The sequence below is a fragment of the Eurosta solidaginis genome, chromosome X (genome assembly GCF_040869045.1).
Source record: "Eurosta solidaginis isolate ZX-2024a chromosome X, ASM4086904v1, whole genome shotgun sequence".
Taxonomy (NCBI): domain Eukaryota; kingdom Metazoa; phylum Arthropoda; class Insecta; order Diptera; family Tephritidae; genus Eurosta; species Eurosta solidaginis.
The window spans coordinates 209690812-209709107 of record NC_090324.1 but is presented as its reverse complement, the minus strand read 5'-3'; positions in this window follow the sequence as shown (position 1 = coordinate 209709107).

The window sequence follows — 18296 nt, the reverse complement described above, 5'->3', positions numbered from 1 at the left end:
AAAACCTACCATATGCAAAAACAAAATCGATTCTATCTTGCTTGGTGTAATAGATATGGACACTTATCCCTTTTAGTCGGTTAACCCCACCCACTATGACGTAGAAACTGAACCATTAACAATAGAACCTTGGATCAGCTTGTGGATTAATATGCACGTAAAAAGCTACCATCTTCAGAAATAAAATCGATTCTATCTTGCTTGGTTCGATAGATATGGAAACTTATCCCTTTTAGTCGGTTAACCCCACCCACTATGACGTAGAAACTGAACCGTTAACAATAGAACCTTGGATCAGCTTGTGGATTAATGTACAGATAAAAACCTACCATTTGCAAAAATAAAATCGATTCTATCTTGCTTGGTTCGATAGATATGGACACTTATACCTTTTAGTCGGTTAACCCCACCCACTATGACGTAGAAACTGAACCGTTAACAATAGAACCTTGGATCAGCTTTTGGATTAATATACGCATAAAAACCTACCATCTGCAAAAACAAAATCGATTCTATCTTGCTTGGTGTAATAGATATGGACACTTATCCCTTTTAATCGGTTAACCCACCCACTGTGACGTAGTAATTGAACCGTTAACGACAGAACCTTGACTCGGCTTGTGGATTAATATACACATAAAAACCTACCATCTGCAAAAACAAAATCGATTCTATCTTGCTTGGTTCAATAGATATGGACAATTATCCATTTTATTCGGTTAACCCCACCCACTATGACGTAGAAATTGAACCGTTAACGATAGAACCTTGGATCAGCTTGTGGATTAATGTACAGATAAAAACCTACCATTTGCAAAAATAAAATCGATTCTATCTTGCTTGGTTCGATAGATATGGACACTTATACCTTTTAGTCGGTTAACCCCACCCACTATGACGTAGAAACTGAACCGTTAACGATAGAACCTTGGATCAGCTTTTGGATTAATATACACATAAAAAGCTATCTGCAAAAATAAAATCGATTCTATCTTGCTTGGTTCGATAGATATGGACACTTATCCCTTTTAGTCGGTTAACCCCACCCACTATGACGTAGAAACTGAACCGTTAACAATAGAACCTTGGATCAGCTTGTGGATTAATGTACAGATAAAAACCTACCATTTGCAAAAATAAAATCGATTCTATCTTGCTTGGTTCGATAGATATGGACACTTATACCTTTTAGTCGGTTAACCCCACCCACTATGACGTAGAAACTGAACCGTTAACGATAGAACCTTGGATCAGCTTTTGGATTAATATACACATAAAAACCTATCTGCGAAAATAAAATCGATTCTATCTTGCTTGGTTCGATAGATATGGACACTTATCCCTTTTAGTCGGTTATCCCCACGCACTATGACGTAGAAACTGAACCGTTAACAATAGAACCTTGGATCAGCTTGTGGATTAATATACACACAAAAACTTACCATCTGCAAAAACAAAATCGATTCTATCTTGCTTGGTTTAATAGATATGGACAATTATCAATTTTAGTCGGTTGACCCCACCCACTATGACGAGAAATTGAACCGTTACGATAGAAACTTGGATCAGCTTGTGGATTAATATAAACATAAAAACCTACCATCTGAAAAAATAAAATCGATTCTATCTTGCTTGGTTCGATAGATATGGACACTTATCCCTTTTAGTCGGTTAACCCCACCCACTATGACGTAGAAACTGAACCGTTAACGATAGAACCTTGGATCAGATTGTGGATTAATACACACATAAAAACCTACCATCTGCAAAAATAAAATATATTCTATCTTGCTTGGTTCGATAGATATGGACACTTATCCCTTTTAGTCGGTTAACCCCACCCACTATGACGTAGAAACACTGAACCGTTAACAATAGAACCTTGGATCAGCTTGTGGATTAATATACACATAAAAACCTACCTTCTGCAAAAACAAAATCGATCCTATCTTGCTTGGTTCAATAGATATGGACAATTATACATTTTAGTCGGTTCACCCCACCCACTATGACGTAGAAATTGAACCGTTAACAATAGAACCTTGGATCAGCTTGTGGATTAATATAAACATAAAAACCTACCATCTGGAAAAATAAAATCGATTATATCTTGCTTGGTTCGATAGATATGGACTCGTCTCCCTTTTAGTCGGTTAACCCCACCCACTATGACGTAGAAACTGAACCGTTAACGATATAACCTTTGATCAGCTTCTGGATTAATGTACACATAAAAACCTACCATCTGCAAAAATAAAATCGATTCTATCTTGCTTGGTGCAATAGATATGGACACTTATCCCTTTTAATCGGTTAACCCCACCCACTATAACGTAGAAATTGAACCGTTAACAATAGAACCTTGGGTCAGCTTGTGGATTAATATACACATAAAAGCCTACCATCTGCAAGAATAAAATCGATTATATCTTGCTTGGTGCAATAGATATGGATACTTATCCCCTTTAGTCGTTAAACCCCACACACTATGACGTAGAAATTGAACAGTTAACGACAGAACCTTGGATCAGTTTGCGGATTAATATATACATAAAAACCTACCATCTGCAAAAACAAAATCGATTGGTGCAATAGATATGGACACTTATCCTTTTTAATCGGTTAACCCCACCCTCTGTGACGTAGTAATTGAACCGTTAACAACAGAACCTTGGATCAGCTTGTGGATTAATACAAACATAAAAACCTACCATCTGCAAAAATAAAATCGATTCTATCTTGCTTGGTGCAACAGATATGGACACTAATCCCTGTTAGTCGTTTAACCACACCCACTATGACGTAGAAACTGAACCGTTAACGACAGAACCTTGGATCAGCTTGTGGATTAATATACACATAAAAACCTACCATCTTCAAAAACAAAATGGATTCTATCTTGCTTGGTGCAATAGATATGGACACTTATCCCTTTGAGTCTGTTAACCCCACCCACTATTACGTAGAAATTGAACCGTTAACGATAGAACTTTGAGTCAACTTGCGAATAAATCTACGTATAAAAACCTACCATATGCAAAAACAAACTCGATTCTATCTTGCTTGGTTCAATAGATATGGACAATTATCCCTTTTAGTCGGTTAGCCCCACCCACTATGACGTAGAAATTGAACCGTTAACGATAGAACTTTGAGTCAATTTGCGAATAAATCTATACATAAAAAACTAACATAAGAAAGAACAAACTCGATTCTATCTTGCTTGGTGCAATAGATATGGACACTTATCCCTTTTAGTCGGTTAACCCCACTCACTATGACGTAGAAATTGAACCGTTAACGATAGAACTTTGAGTCGACTTGCGAATAAATCTACATATAAAAACCTACAAGAACAAACTAGATTCTATCTTGCTTGGTGTAATAGATATGGAGTTTTATCACTTTTAGTCGTTTAACCCCACCCACTATGACGTAGAAATTGAACCGTTAACGACAGAACATTGGATCGGCTTGTGAATTAATATACACATAAAAACCTACCATCTGCAAAAACAAAATCGATTCTATCTTGCTTGATGTAGTAGATATGGACACTTATCCCTTTTAGTTGGTTAACCCCACCCACTATGACGTAGAAATTGAACCGTTAACGATAGAACTTTGAGTCAACTTGCGAATAAATCTACACATAAAACCTACCACCTTCAAAAACAAAATCGATTCTATCTTGCTTGGTGCAATAGATATGGACACTTATCCGTTTTAGTCGGTTAACCCCACCCACTATGACGTAGAAATTGAACCGTTAACGACAGAACCTTGGATCAGCTTGTGGGCTATTATACACATAAAAACCTACCACCTTCAAAAACAAAATCGATTCTATTTTGTTTGGTGCAATAGATATGGACACTTATCCCTTTTAGTTGGTTAACCCCACCCACTATGACGTAGAAATTGAAACGTTAACGATAGAACTTTGAGTCAACTTGCGAATAAATTTACACATAAAACCTACCATCTTCAAAAACAAAATCGATTCTATCTTGATTGGTGCAATAGATGTGGACACTTATCCCTTTTAGTCGGTTAACCCAACGCACTATAACGTAGAAATTGAACCGTTAACGATAGAACTTTGAGTCAACTTGCGAATAAATCTACACATAAAAACCTACCATATGCAAGAACAAACTCGATTCTATCTTGCTTGGTTCAATAGATACGGACACTTATCCCTTTTAGTCGGTTAACCCCAACCACTATGACATAGAAATTGAACCGTTAACGATAGAAATTTGAGTCAACTTGCGAATAAATCTACACATAAAAACCTACCATATGCAAGAACAAACCGATTCTATCTTTCTTGGTTCAATAGATACGGACACTTATCCATTTTAGTCGGTTAACCCCACCTACTTTGACGTAGAAATTGAACCGTTAACGATAGAACCTTGGATCAGCTTGCGGATTAATATACACATAAAAGCCTACCATCTGCAAGAATAAAATCGATTCTATCTTGCTTGGTGCAATAGATACGGACACTTATCCCTTTTAGTCGGTTAACCCCAACCACTATGACGTAGAAATTGAACCGTTAACGATAGAAATTTGAGTCAACTTGCGAATAAATCTACACATAAAAACCTACCATATGCAAGAACAAACCGATTCTATCTTTCTTGGTTCAATAGATACGGACACTTATCCATTTTAGTCGGTTAACCCCACCTACTTTGACGTAGAAATTGAACCGTTAACGATAGAACCTTGGATCAGCTTGCGGATTAATATACACATAAAAGCCTACCATCTGCAAGAATAAAATCGATTCTATCTTGCTTGGTGCAATAGATATGGACACTTATCCCTTTTAGTCGTTTAACCCCACCCACTATGACGTAGAAATTGAACCGTTAACGACAGAACCTTGGATCAGCTTGTGGATTAATATAAACATAAAAACCTACCATCTGCAAAAACAAAATCGATTCTATCTTGTTCGGTTTAATAGATATGGACACTTATCCATTTTAGTCGGTTAACCCCACCTACTTTGACGTAGAAATTGAACCGTTAACGATAGAACCTTGGATCAGCTTGCGGATTAATATACACATAAAAGCCTACCATCTGCAAGAATAAAATCGATTCTATCTTGCTTGGTGCAATAGATATGGACACTTATCCCTTTTAGTCGTTTAACCCCACCCACTATGACGTAGAAATTGAACCGTTAACGATAGAACCTTGGATCAGCTTGCGGATTAATATACACATAAAAGCCTACCATCTGCAAGAATAAAATCGATTCTATCTTGCTTGGTGCAATAGATATGGACACTTATCCCTTTTAGTCGTTTAACCCCACCCACTATGACGTAGAAATTGAACCGTTAACGACAGAACCTTGGATCAGCTTGTGGATTAATATACACATAAAAACCTACCATCTGCAAAAATAAAATCGATTCTATCTTGCTTGGTTCGATAGATATGGACACTTATCCCTTTTAGTCGGTTAACCCCACCCACTATGACGTAGAAACTGAACCATTAACAATAGAACCTTGGATCAGCTTGTGGATTAATATGCACATAAAAAGCTACCATCTTCAGAAATAAAATCGATTCTAAATTGCTTGGTTCGATAGATATGGAAACTTATCCCTTTTAGTCGGTTAACCCCACCCACTATGACGTAGAAACTGAACCGTTAACAATAGAACCTTGGATCAGCTTGTGGATTAATGTACACATAAAAACCTACCATCTGCAAAAATAAAATCGATTCTATCTTGCTTGGTTCGATAGATATGGACACTTATACCTTTTAGTCGGTTAACCCCACCCACTATGACGTAGAAACTGAACCGTTAACGATAGAACCTTGGATCAGCTTTTGGATTAATATACACATAAAAACCTATCAGCAAAAATAAAATCGATTCTATCTTGCTTGGTTCGATAGATATGGACACTTATCCCTTTTAGTCGGTTAACCCCACGCACTATGACGTAGAAACTGAACCGTTAACAATAGAACTTTTGATCAGCTTGTGGATTAATATACACATAAAAGCCTACCATCTGCAAGAATAAAATCGATTCTATCTTGCTTGGTTTAATAGATATGGACAATTATCAATTTTGGTCGGTTAACCCCACCCACTATGACGTAGAAATTTAACCGTTAACGATAGAACTTTGGATCAGCTTGTGGATTAATACGAACATAAAAACCTACCATCTGAAAAAATAAAATCGATTCTATCTTGCTTGTTTCGATAGATATGGACACTTATCCCTTTTAGTCGGTTAACCCCACCCACTATGACGTAGAAACTGAACCGTTAACGATAGAACCTTGGATCAGCTTGTGGATTAATACACACATAAAAACCTACCATCTGCAAAAATAAAATAGATTCTATCTTGCTTGGTTCGATAGATATGGACACTTGTCCCTTTTAGTCGGTTAACCCCACCCACTATGACGTAGAAACACTGAACCGTTAACAATAGAACCTTGGATCAGCTTGTGGATTAATATACACATAAAAACCTACCTTCTGCAAAAACAAAATCGATCCTATCTTGCTTGGTGTAATAGATATGGACACTTATCCCTTTTAGTTGGTTAACCCCACACACTATGACGTAGAAATTGAACCGTTAACGATAGAACATTGAGTCAACTTCCGAATAAATCTACATATAAAAACCTACCATATGCAAGAACAAACTAGATTCTATCTTGCTTGGTGTAATAGATATGGAGATTTATCACTTTTAGTCGTTTAACCCCACCCACTATGACGTAGAAATTGAACCGTTAACGACAGAACATTGGATCGGCTTGTGAATTAATATACACATAAAAACCTACCATCTGCAAAAACAAAATCGATTCTATCTTGCTTGGTGTAATAGATATGGACACTTATCCCTTTTAGTTGGTTAACCCCACACACTATGACGTAGAAATTGAACCGTTAACGATAGAACTTTGAGTCAACTTGCGAATAAATCTACACATAAAACCTACCACCTTCAAAAACAAAATCGATTCTATCTTGCTTGGTGCAATAGATATGGACACTTATCCGTTTTAGTCGGTTAACCCCACCCACTATGACGTAGAAATTGAATCGTTAACGACAGAACCTTGGATCAGCTTGTGGGCTAATATACACATAAAAACCTACCATCTTCAAATACAAAATCGATTCTATTTTGCTTGGTGCAATAGATATGGACACTTATCCCTTTTAGTTGGTTAACCCCACCCACTATGGCGTAGAAATTGAAACGTTAACGATAGAACTTTGAGTCAACTTGCGAATAAATCTACACATAAAACCTACCATCTTCAAAAACAAAATCGATTCTATCTTGATTGGTGCAATAGATGTGGACACTTATCCCTTTTAGTCGGTTAACCCAACCCACTATAACGTAGAAATTGAACCGTTAACGATAGAACTTTGAGTCAACTTGCGAATAAATCTACACATAAAAACCTACCATATGCAAGAAAAAACTCGATTCTACCTTGCTTGGTGCAATAGATACGGACACTTATCCCTTTTAGTCGGTTAACCCCAACCACTATGACGTAGAAATTGAACCGTTAACGATAGAAATTTGAGTCAACTTGGGAATAAATCTACACATAAAAACCTACCATATGCAAGAACAAACTCGATTCTATCTTGCTTGGTTCAATAGATACGGACACTTATCCCTTTTAATCGTTTAACCCCACCTACTTTGACGTAGAAATTGAACCGTTAACGATAGAACCTTGGATCAGCTAGCGGATTAATGTACACATAAAAGCCTACCATCTGCAAGAATAAAATTGATTCTATCTTGCTTGGTGCAATAGATATGGACACTTATCCCTTTTAGTCGTTTAACCCCACCCACTATGACGTAGAAATTGAACCGTTAACGACAGAACCTTGGATCAGCTTGTGGATTAATATAAACATAAAAACCTACCATCTGCAAAAACAAAATCGATTCTATCTTGTTTGGTTTAATAGATATGGACAATTATTTAGTCGGTTAACCCCACCCACTATGACATAGGAATTGAACTGTTAACGATAGAACCTTGGATCAGCTTGTGGATTAATATACACATAAAAACCTACCATCTGCACAAATAAAATCGGTTCTATCTTGCTTGGTTCGATAGATATGGACACTTATCCCTTTTAGTCGGTTAACCCCACCCACTATGACGTAGAAACTGAACCATTAACAATAGAACCTTGGATCAGCTTGTGGATTAATATACACATAAAACCTACCATCTGCAAAAATAAAATCGATTCTATCTTGCTAAGTTCGATAAATATGGACACTTATCCCTTTTAGTCGGTTAACCCCACCCACTATGACGTAGAAACTGAACCGTTAACGATAGAACCTTGGATCAGCTTGTGGATTAATATACACATAAAAACCTACCATCTGCAAAAACAAAATCGATTCTATCTTGCTTGGTTTAATAGATATGGACAATTATCCATTTTAGTCGGTTAACCCCACCCACTATGACGTAGAAATTGAACCGTTAACGATAGAACCTTGGATCAGCTTGTGGATTAATATACACATAAAAACCTACCATCTGCAAAAACAAAATCGATTATATCTTGCTTGGTTTAATAGATATGGACAATTATCCATTTTAGTCGGTTAACCCCACCCACTATGACGTAGAAATTGAACCGTTAACGATAGAACCTTGGATCAGCTTGTGGATTAATATACACATAAAACCTACCATCTGCAAAAATAAAATCGATTCTATCTTGCTAAGTTCGATAAATATGGACACTTATCCCTTTTAGTCGGTTAACCCCACCCACTATGACGTAGAAACTGAACCGTTAACGATAGAACCTTGGATCAGCTTGTGGATTAATATACACATAAAAACCTACCATCTGCAAAAACAAAATCGATTCTATCTTGCTTGGTTTAATAGATATGGACAATTATCCATTTTAGTCGGTTAACCCCACCCACTATGACGTAGAAATTGAACCGTTAACGATAGAACCTTGGATCAGCTTGTGGATTAATATACACATAAAAACCTACCATCTGCAAAAACAAAATCGATTCTATCTTGCTTGGTTTAATAGATATGGACAATTATCCATTTTAGTCGGTTAACCCCACCCACTATGACGTAGAAATTGAACCGTTAACGATAGAACCTTGGATCAGCTTGTGGATTAATATACACATAAAACCTACCATCTGCAAAAATAAAATCGATTCTATCTTGCTAAGTTCGATAAATATGGACACTTATCCCTTTTAGTCGGTTAACCCCACCCACTATGACGTAGAAACTGAACCGTTAACGATAGAACCTTGCATCAGCTTGTGGATTAATATACACATAAAAACCTACCATATGCAAAAATAAAATCGATTCTATCTTGCTTGGTTCGATAGATATGGACACTTATCCCTTTTAGTCGGTTAATTCCACCCACTATGGCGTAGAAATTGAACCGTTAACGACAGAACCTGGGATCAGCTTGTGGATTAATATACACAAAAATCTACCATATGCAAGAACAAACTCGATTCTAACTTGCTTGGTTCAATAGATATGGACACTTATCCCTTTTAGTTGGTTAACCCCACCTACTATGACGTAGAAATTGAACCGTTCACGATAGAACTTTGAGTCAACTTGCGAATAAATCTACACATAAAACCTACCACCTTCAAAAACAAAATCGATTCTATCTTGCTTGGTGCAATAGATATGGACACTTATCCGTTTTAGTCGGTTAACCCCACCCACTATTTCGTAGAAATTGAACCGTTAACGACAGAACCTTGGATCAGCTTGTGGATTAATATACACATAAAAACCTACCATCCTCAAAAACAAAATCGATTCTATTTTGCTTGGTGCAATAGATATTGACACTTATCCCTTTTAGTTGGTTAACCCCACCCACTATGACGTATAAATTGAACCGTTAACGATAGAAATTTGAGTCAACTTGCGAATAAATCTACACATAAAACCTACCATCTTCAAAAACAAAATCGATTCTATCTTGCTTGGTGCAATAGATGTGGACACTTATCCCTTTTAGTCGGTTAACCGAACCCACTATAACGTAGAAATTGAACCGTTAACGATAGAACTTTGAGTCAACTTGCGAATAAATCTACACATAAAAACCTACCATATGCAAGAACAAACTCGATTCTATCTTGCTTGGTTCAATAGATACGGACACTTATCCCTTTTAGTCGGTTAACCCCAACCACTATGACGTAGAAATTTAACCGTTAACGATAGAACTTTGAGTCAACTTGCGAATAAATCTACACATAAAAACCTACCATATGCAAGAACAAACTCGATTCTATCTTGCTTGGTTCAATAGATACGGACACTTATCCCTTTTAATCGGTTAACCCCACCTACTTTGACGTAGAAATTGAACCGTTAACGACAGAACCTTGGATCAGCTTGTGGATTAATATACACATAAAAACCTACCATCTGCAAAAACAAAATCGATTCTATCTTGCTTGGTGCAATAGCTGTGGACACTTATCCCTTTTAGTCGGTTAACCCAACCCACTATAACGTAGAAATTGAACCGTTAACTATAAGACTTTGAGTCAACTTGCGAATAAATCTACACATAAAAACCTACCATATGCAAGAACAAACTCGATTCTATCTTGCTTGTTTCAATAGATACGGACACTTATCCCTTTTAATCGGTTAACCCAACCCACTATGACGTAGAAATTGAACCGTTAACGATAGAGTCCTAGCTTAGCTTGTGGATTAATATACACATAAAAACCTACCATCTGCAAAAATAAAATCGATTCTATCTTGCTTGGTTCGATAGATATGGACACTTATCCCTTTTAGTCGGTTAACCCCACCCACTATGACGTAGAAACTGAACCGTTAACAATAGAAGCTTGGATCAGCTTGTGGATTAATGTACACATAAAAACCTACCATCTGCAAAAATAAAATCGATTCTATTTAGCTTGGTTCGATAGATATGGACACTTATCCCTTTTAGTCGGTTAACCCCACCCACTATGACGTAGAAACTGAACCGTTAACAATAGAACCTTGGATCAGCTTGTGGATTAATATACACATAAAAACCTATCATCTGCAAAAACAAAATCGATTCTATCTTGCTTCGTTCGATAGATATGGACACTTATACCTTTTAGTCGGTTAACCCCACCCACTATGACGTAGAAACTGAACCGTTAACAATAGAACCTTGGATCAGCTTGTGGATTAATATACACATAAAGACCTACCATCTGCAAAAACAAAATCGATTCTATCTTGCTTGGTTTAATAGATATGGACAATTATCCATTTTAGTCGGTTAACCCCACCCACTATGACGTAGAAATTGAACCGTTAACGATAGAACCTTGGATCAGCTTGTGGATTAATATACACATAAAAAACTACCATCTGCAAAAATAAAATCGATTCTATCTTGCTTGGTTCGATAGATATGGACACTTATCCCTTTTAGTCGGGTAACCCCACCCACTATGACGTAGAAACTGAACCGTTAACGATAGAACCTTAGATCAGCTTGTGGATAAATATACACATAAAAAACTACCATCTGCAAAAATAAAATCGATTCTGTCTTGCTTGGTTCGATAGATATGGACACTTATCCCTTTTAGTCGGTTAACCCCACCCACTGTGACGTAGAAACTGAACCGTTAACAATAGAACCTTGGATCAGCTATTGGATTAATATGCACATAAAAACCTACCATCTGCAAAAACAAAATCGATCCTATCTTGCTTGGTTCAATAGATATGGACAATTATCCATTTTAGTCGGTTAACCCCACCCACTATGACGTAGAAATTGAACCGTTAACGATAGAACCTTGGATCTCCTTGTGGATTAATATAAACATAAAAACCTACCATCTGTAAAAATAAAATCGATTATATCTTGCTTGGTTCGATAGATATGGACTCTTATCCCTTTTAGTCGGTTAACCCCACCCACTATGACGTAGAAACTGAACCGTTAACGATAGAACCTTTGATCAGCTTCTGGATTAATGTAAAGAATCGATTTTATTTTTGCAGATGGTAGGTTTTTATGTGTGTATTAATTCACAAGCTGATCCAAGGTTCTGTCGTTGACGGTTCAGTTTCTACGTCATAGTGGGTGTGGTTAAACGACTAACAGGGACTAGTGTCCATATCTATTGCACCAAGCAAGATAGAATCGATTTGGATCGATGGATCAGCTTGTGGATTAATATAAACATAAAAACCTATCTGCAAAAATAAAATCGATTCTATCTTGCTTGGTTCGATAGATATGGACACTTATCCCTTTTAGTCGGTTAACCCCACCCACTATGACGTAGAAACCGTTAACAATAGAACCTTGGATCAGCTTGTGGATTAATATACACATAAAAACCTACCATCTGCAAAAAAAAAATCGATTCTATCTTGTTTGGTTTAATAGATATGGACAATTATCCATTTTAGTCGGTTAACCCCACCCACTATGACATAGGAATTGAACTGTTAACGATAGAACCTTGGATCAGCTTGTGGATTAATATACACATAAAAACCTACCATCTGCAAAAATAAAATCGATTCTATCTTGCTTGGTTCGATAGATATGGACACTTATCCCTTTTAGTCGGTTAACCCCACCCACTATGACGTAGAAACTGAACCGTTAACAATAGAACCTTGGATCAGCTTGTGGATTAATATACACATAAAAACCTACCATCTGCAAAAAAAAAAATCAATTCTATCTTGTTTGGTTTAATAGATATGGACAATTATCCATTTTAGTCGGTTAACCCCACCCACTATGACGTAGAAATTGAACCGTTAACGATAGAACCTTGGATCAGCTTGTGGATTAATATACACATAAAAACCTACCATCTGCAAAAACAAAATCGATTCTATCTTGCTTGGTTTAATAGATATGGACAATTATCCATTTTAGTCGGTTAACCCCACCCACTATGACGTAGAAATTGAACCGTTAACGATAGAACCTTGGATCAGCTTGTGGATTAATATACACATAAAACCTACCATCTGCAAAAATAAAATCGATTCTATCTTGCTAAGTTCGATAAATATGGACACTTATCCCTTTTAGTCGGTTAACCCCACCCACTATGACGTAGAAACTGAACCGTTAACGATAGAACCTTGGATCAGCTTGTGGATTAATATACACATAAAAACCTACCATATGCAAAAATAAAATCGATTCTATCTTGCTTGGTTCGATAGATATGGACACTTATCCCTTTTAGTCGGTTAACTCCACCCACTATGGCGTAGAAATTGAACCGTTAACGACAGAACCTGGGATCAGCTTGTGGATTAATATACACAAAAATCTACCATATGCAAGAACAAACTCGATTCTAACTTGCTTGGTTCAATAGATATGGACACTTATCCCTTTTAGTTGGTTAACCCCACCCACTATGACGTAGAAATTGAACCGTTCACGATAGAACTTTGAGTCAACTTGCGAATAAATCTACACATAAAACCTACCACCTTCAAAAAAAAAATCGATTCTATCTTGCTTGGTGCAATATATATGGACACTTATCCGTTTTAGTCGGTTAACCCCACCCACTATTTCGTAGAAATTGAACCGTTAACGACAGAACCTTGGATCAGCTTGTGGATTAATATACACATAAAAACCTACCATCCTCAAAAACAAAATCGATTCTATTTTGCTTGGTGCAATAGATATTGACACTTATCCCTTTTAGTTGGTTAACCCCACCCACTATGACGTATAAATTGAACCGTTAACGATAGAAATTTGAGTCAACTTGCGAATAAATCTACACATAAAACCTACCATCTTCAAAAACAAAATCGATTCTATCTTGCTTGGTGCAATAGATGTGGACACTTATCCCTTTTAGTCGGTTAACCGAACCCACTATAACGTAGAAATTGAACCGTTAACGATAGAACTTTGAGTCAACTTGCGAATAAATCTACACATAAAAACCTACCATATGCAAGAACAAACTCGATTCTATCTTGCTTGGTTCAATAGATACGGACACTTATCCCTTTTAGTCGGTTAACCCCAACCACTATGACGTAGAAATTTAACCGTTAACGATAGAACTTTGAGTCAACTTGCGAATAAATCAACACATAAAAACCTACCATATGCAAGAACAAACTCGATTCTATCTTGCTTGGTTCAATAGATACGGACACTTATCCCTTTTAATCGGTTAACCCCACCTACTTTGACGTAGAAATTGAACCGTTAACGACAGAACCTTGGATCAGCTTGTGGATTAATATACACATAAAAACCTACCATCTGCAAAAACAAAATCGATTCTATCTTGCTTGGTGCAATAGCTGTGGACACTTATCCCTTTTAGTCGGTTAACCCAACCCACTATAACGTAGAAATTGAACCGTTAGCTATAAGACTTTGAGTCAACTTGCGAATAAATCTACACATAAAAACCTACCATATGCAAGAACAAACTCGATTCTATCTTGCTTGTTTCAATAGATACGGACACTTATCCCTTTTAATCGGTTAACCCAACCCACTATGACGTAGAAATTGAACCGTTAACGATAGAGTCCTAGCTTAGCTTGTGGATTAATATACACATAAAAACCTACCATCTGCAAAAATAAAATCGATTCTATCTTGCTCGGTTCGATAGATATGGACACTTATCCCTTTTAGTCGGTTAACCCCACCCACTGTGACGTAGAAACTGAACCGTTAACAATAGAAGCTTGGATCAGCTTGTGGATTAATGTACACATAAAAACCTACCATCTGCAAAAATAAAATCGATTCTATTTAGCTTGGTTCGATAGATATGGACACTTATCCCTTTTAGTCGGTTAACCCCACCCACTATGACGTATAAACTGAACCGTTAACAATAGAACCTTGGATCAGCTTGTGGATTAATATACACATAAAAACCTATCATCTGCAAAAACAAAATCGATTCTATCTTGCTTCGTTCGATAGATATGGACACTTATACCTTTTAGTCGGTTAACCCCACCCACTATGACGTAGAAACTGAACCGTTAACAATAGAACCTTGGATCAGCTTGTGGATTAATATACACATAAAGACCTACCATCTGCAAAAACAAAATCGATTCTATCTTGCTTGGTTTAATAGATATGGACAATTATCCATTTTAGTCGGTTAACCCCACCCACTATGACGTAGAAATTGAACCGTTAACGATAGAACCTTGGATCAGCTTGTGGATTAATATACACATAAAAAACTACCATCTGCAAAAATAAAATCGATTCTATCTTGCTTGGTTCGATAGATATGGACACTTATCCCTTTTAGTCGGGTAACCCCACCCACTATGACGTAGAAACTGAACCGTTAACGATAGAACCTTAGATCAGCTTGTGGATAAATATACACATAAAAAACTACCATCTGCAAAAATAAAATCGATTCTGTCTTGCTTGGTTCGATAGATATGGACACTTATCCCTTTTAGTCGGTTAACCCCACCCACTGTGACGTAGAAACTGAACCGTTAACAATAGAACCTTGGATCAGCTATTGGATTAATATGCACATAAAAACCTACCATCTGCAAAAACAAAATCGATCCTATCTTGCTTGGTTCAATAGATATGGACAATTATCCATTTTAGTCGGTTAACCCCACCCACTATGACGTAGAAATTGAACCGTTAACGATAGAACCTTGGATCTCCTTGTGGATTAATATAAACATAAAAACCTACCATCTGTAAAAATAAAATCGATTATATCTTGCTTGGTTCGATAGATATGGACTCTTATCCCTTTTAGTCGGTTAACCCCACCCACTATGACGTAGAAACTGAACCGTTAACGATAGAACCTTTGATCAGCTTCTGGATTAATGTAAAGAATCGATTTTATTTTTGCAGATGGTAGGTTTTTATGTGTGTATTAATTCACAAGCTGATCCAAGGTTCTGTCGTTGACGGTTCAGTTTCTACGTCATAGTGGGTGTGGTTAAACGACTAACAGGGACTAGTGTCCATATCTATTGCACCAAGCAAGATAGAATCGATTTGGATCGATGGATCAGCTTGTGGATTAATATAAACATAAAAACCTATCTGCAAAAATAAAATCGATTCTATCTTGCTTGGTTCGATAGATATGGACACTTATCCCTTTTAGTCGGTTAACCCCACCCACTATGACGTAGAAACTGAACCGTTAACAATAGAACCTTGGATCAGCTTGTGGATTAATATACACATAAAAACCTACCATCTGCAAAAAAAAATCGATTCTATCTTGTTTGGTTTAATAGATATGGACAATTATCCATTTTAGTCGGTTAACCCCACCCACTATGACATAGGAATTGAACTGTTAACGATAGAACCTTGGATCAGCTTGTGGATTAATATACACATAAAAACCTACCATCTGCAAAAATAAAATCGATTCTATCTTGCTTGGTTCGATAGATATGGACACTTATCCCTTTTAGTCGGTTAACCCCACCCACTATGACGTAGAAACTGAACCATTAACAATAGAACCTTGGATCAGCTTGTGGATTAATATGCACATAAAAAGCTACCATCTTCAGAAATAAAATCGATTCTAAATTGCTTGGTTCGATAGATATGGAAACTTATCCCTTTTAGTCGGTTAACCCCACCCACTATGACGTAGAAACTGAACCGTTAACAATAGAACCTTGGATCAGCTTGTGGATTAATGTACACATAAAAACCTACCATCTGCAAAAATAAAATCGATTCTATCTTGCTTGGTTCGATAGATATGGACACTTATACCTTTTAGTCGGTTAACCCCACCCACTATGACGTAGAAACTGAACCGTTAACGATAGAACCTTGGATCAGCTTTTGGATTAATATACACATAAAAACCTATCAGCAAAAATAAAATCGATTCTATCTTGCTTGGTTCGATAGATATGGACACTTATCCCTTTTAGTCGGTTAACCCCACGCACTATGACGTAGAAACTGAACCGTTAACAATAGAACTTTTGATCAGCTTGTGGATTAATATACACATAAAAGCCTACCATCTGCAAGAATAAAATCGATTCTATCTTGCTTGGTTTAATAGATATGGACAATTATCAATTTTAGTCGGTTAACCCCACCCACTATGACGTAGAAATTTAACCGTTAACAATAGAACCTTGGATCAGCTTGTGGATTAATACGAACATAAAAACCTACCATCTGAAAAAATAAAATCGATTCTATCTTGCTTGGTTCGATAGATATGGACACTTATCCCTTTTAGTCGGTTAACCCCACCCACTATGACGTAGAAACTGAACCGTTAACGATAGAACCTTGGATCAGCTTCTGGATTAATACACACATAAAAACCTACCATCTGCAAAAATAAACTAGATTCTATCTTGCTTGGTTCGATAGATATGGACACTTGTCCCTTTTAGTCGGTTAACCCCACCCACTATGACGTAGAAACACTGAACCGTTAACAATAGAACCTTGGATCAGCTTGTGGATTAATATACACATAAAAACCTACCTTCTGCAAAAACAAAATCGATCCTATCTTGCTTGGTTCAATAGATATGGACAATTATACATTTTAGTCGGTTAACCCCACCCACTATGACGTAGAATTTTAACCGTTAACAATAGAACCTTGGATCAGCTTGTGGATTAATATAAACATAAAAACCTACCATCTGGAAAAATAAAATCGATTATATCTTGCTTGGTTCGATAGATATGGACTCGTCTCCCTTTTAGTCGGTTAACCCCACCTACTATGACGTAGAAACTGAACCGTTAACGATATAACCTTTGATCAGCTTCTGGATTAATGTACACATAAAAACCTACCATCTGCAAACATAAAATCGATTCTATCTTGCTTGGTGCAATAGATATGGACACTTATCCCTTTTAATCGGTTAACCCCACCCACTATGACGTAGAAATTGAACCGTTAACAATAGAACCTTGGGTCAGCTTGTGGATTAATATAGACATAAAAGCCTACCATCTGCAAGAATAAAATCGATTATATCTTGCTTGGTGCAATAGGTATGGATACTTATCACCTTTAGTCGTTAAACCCCACACACTATGACGTAGAAATTGAACAGTTAACGACAGAACCTTGGACCAGCTTGCGGATTAATATATACATAAAAACCTACCATCTGCAAAAACAAAATCGAT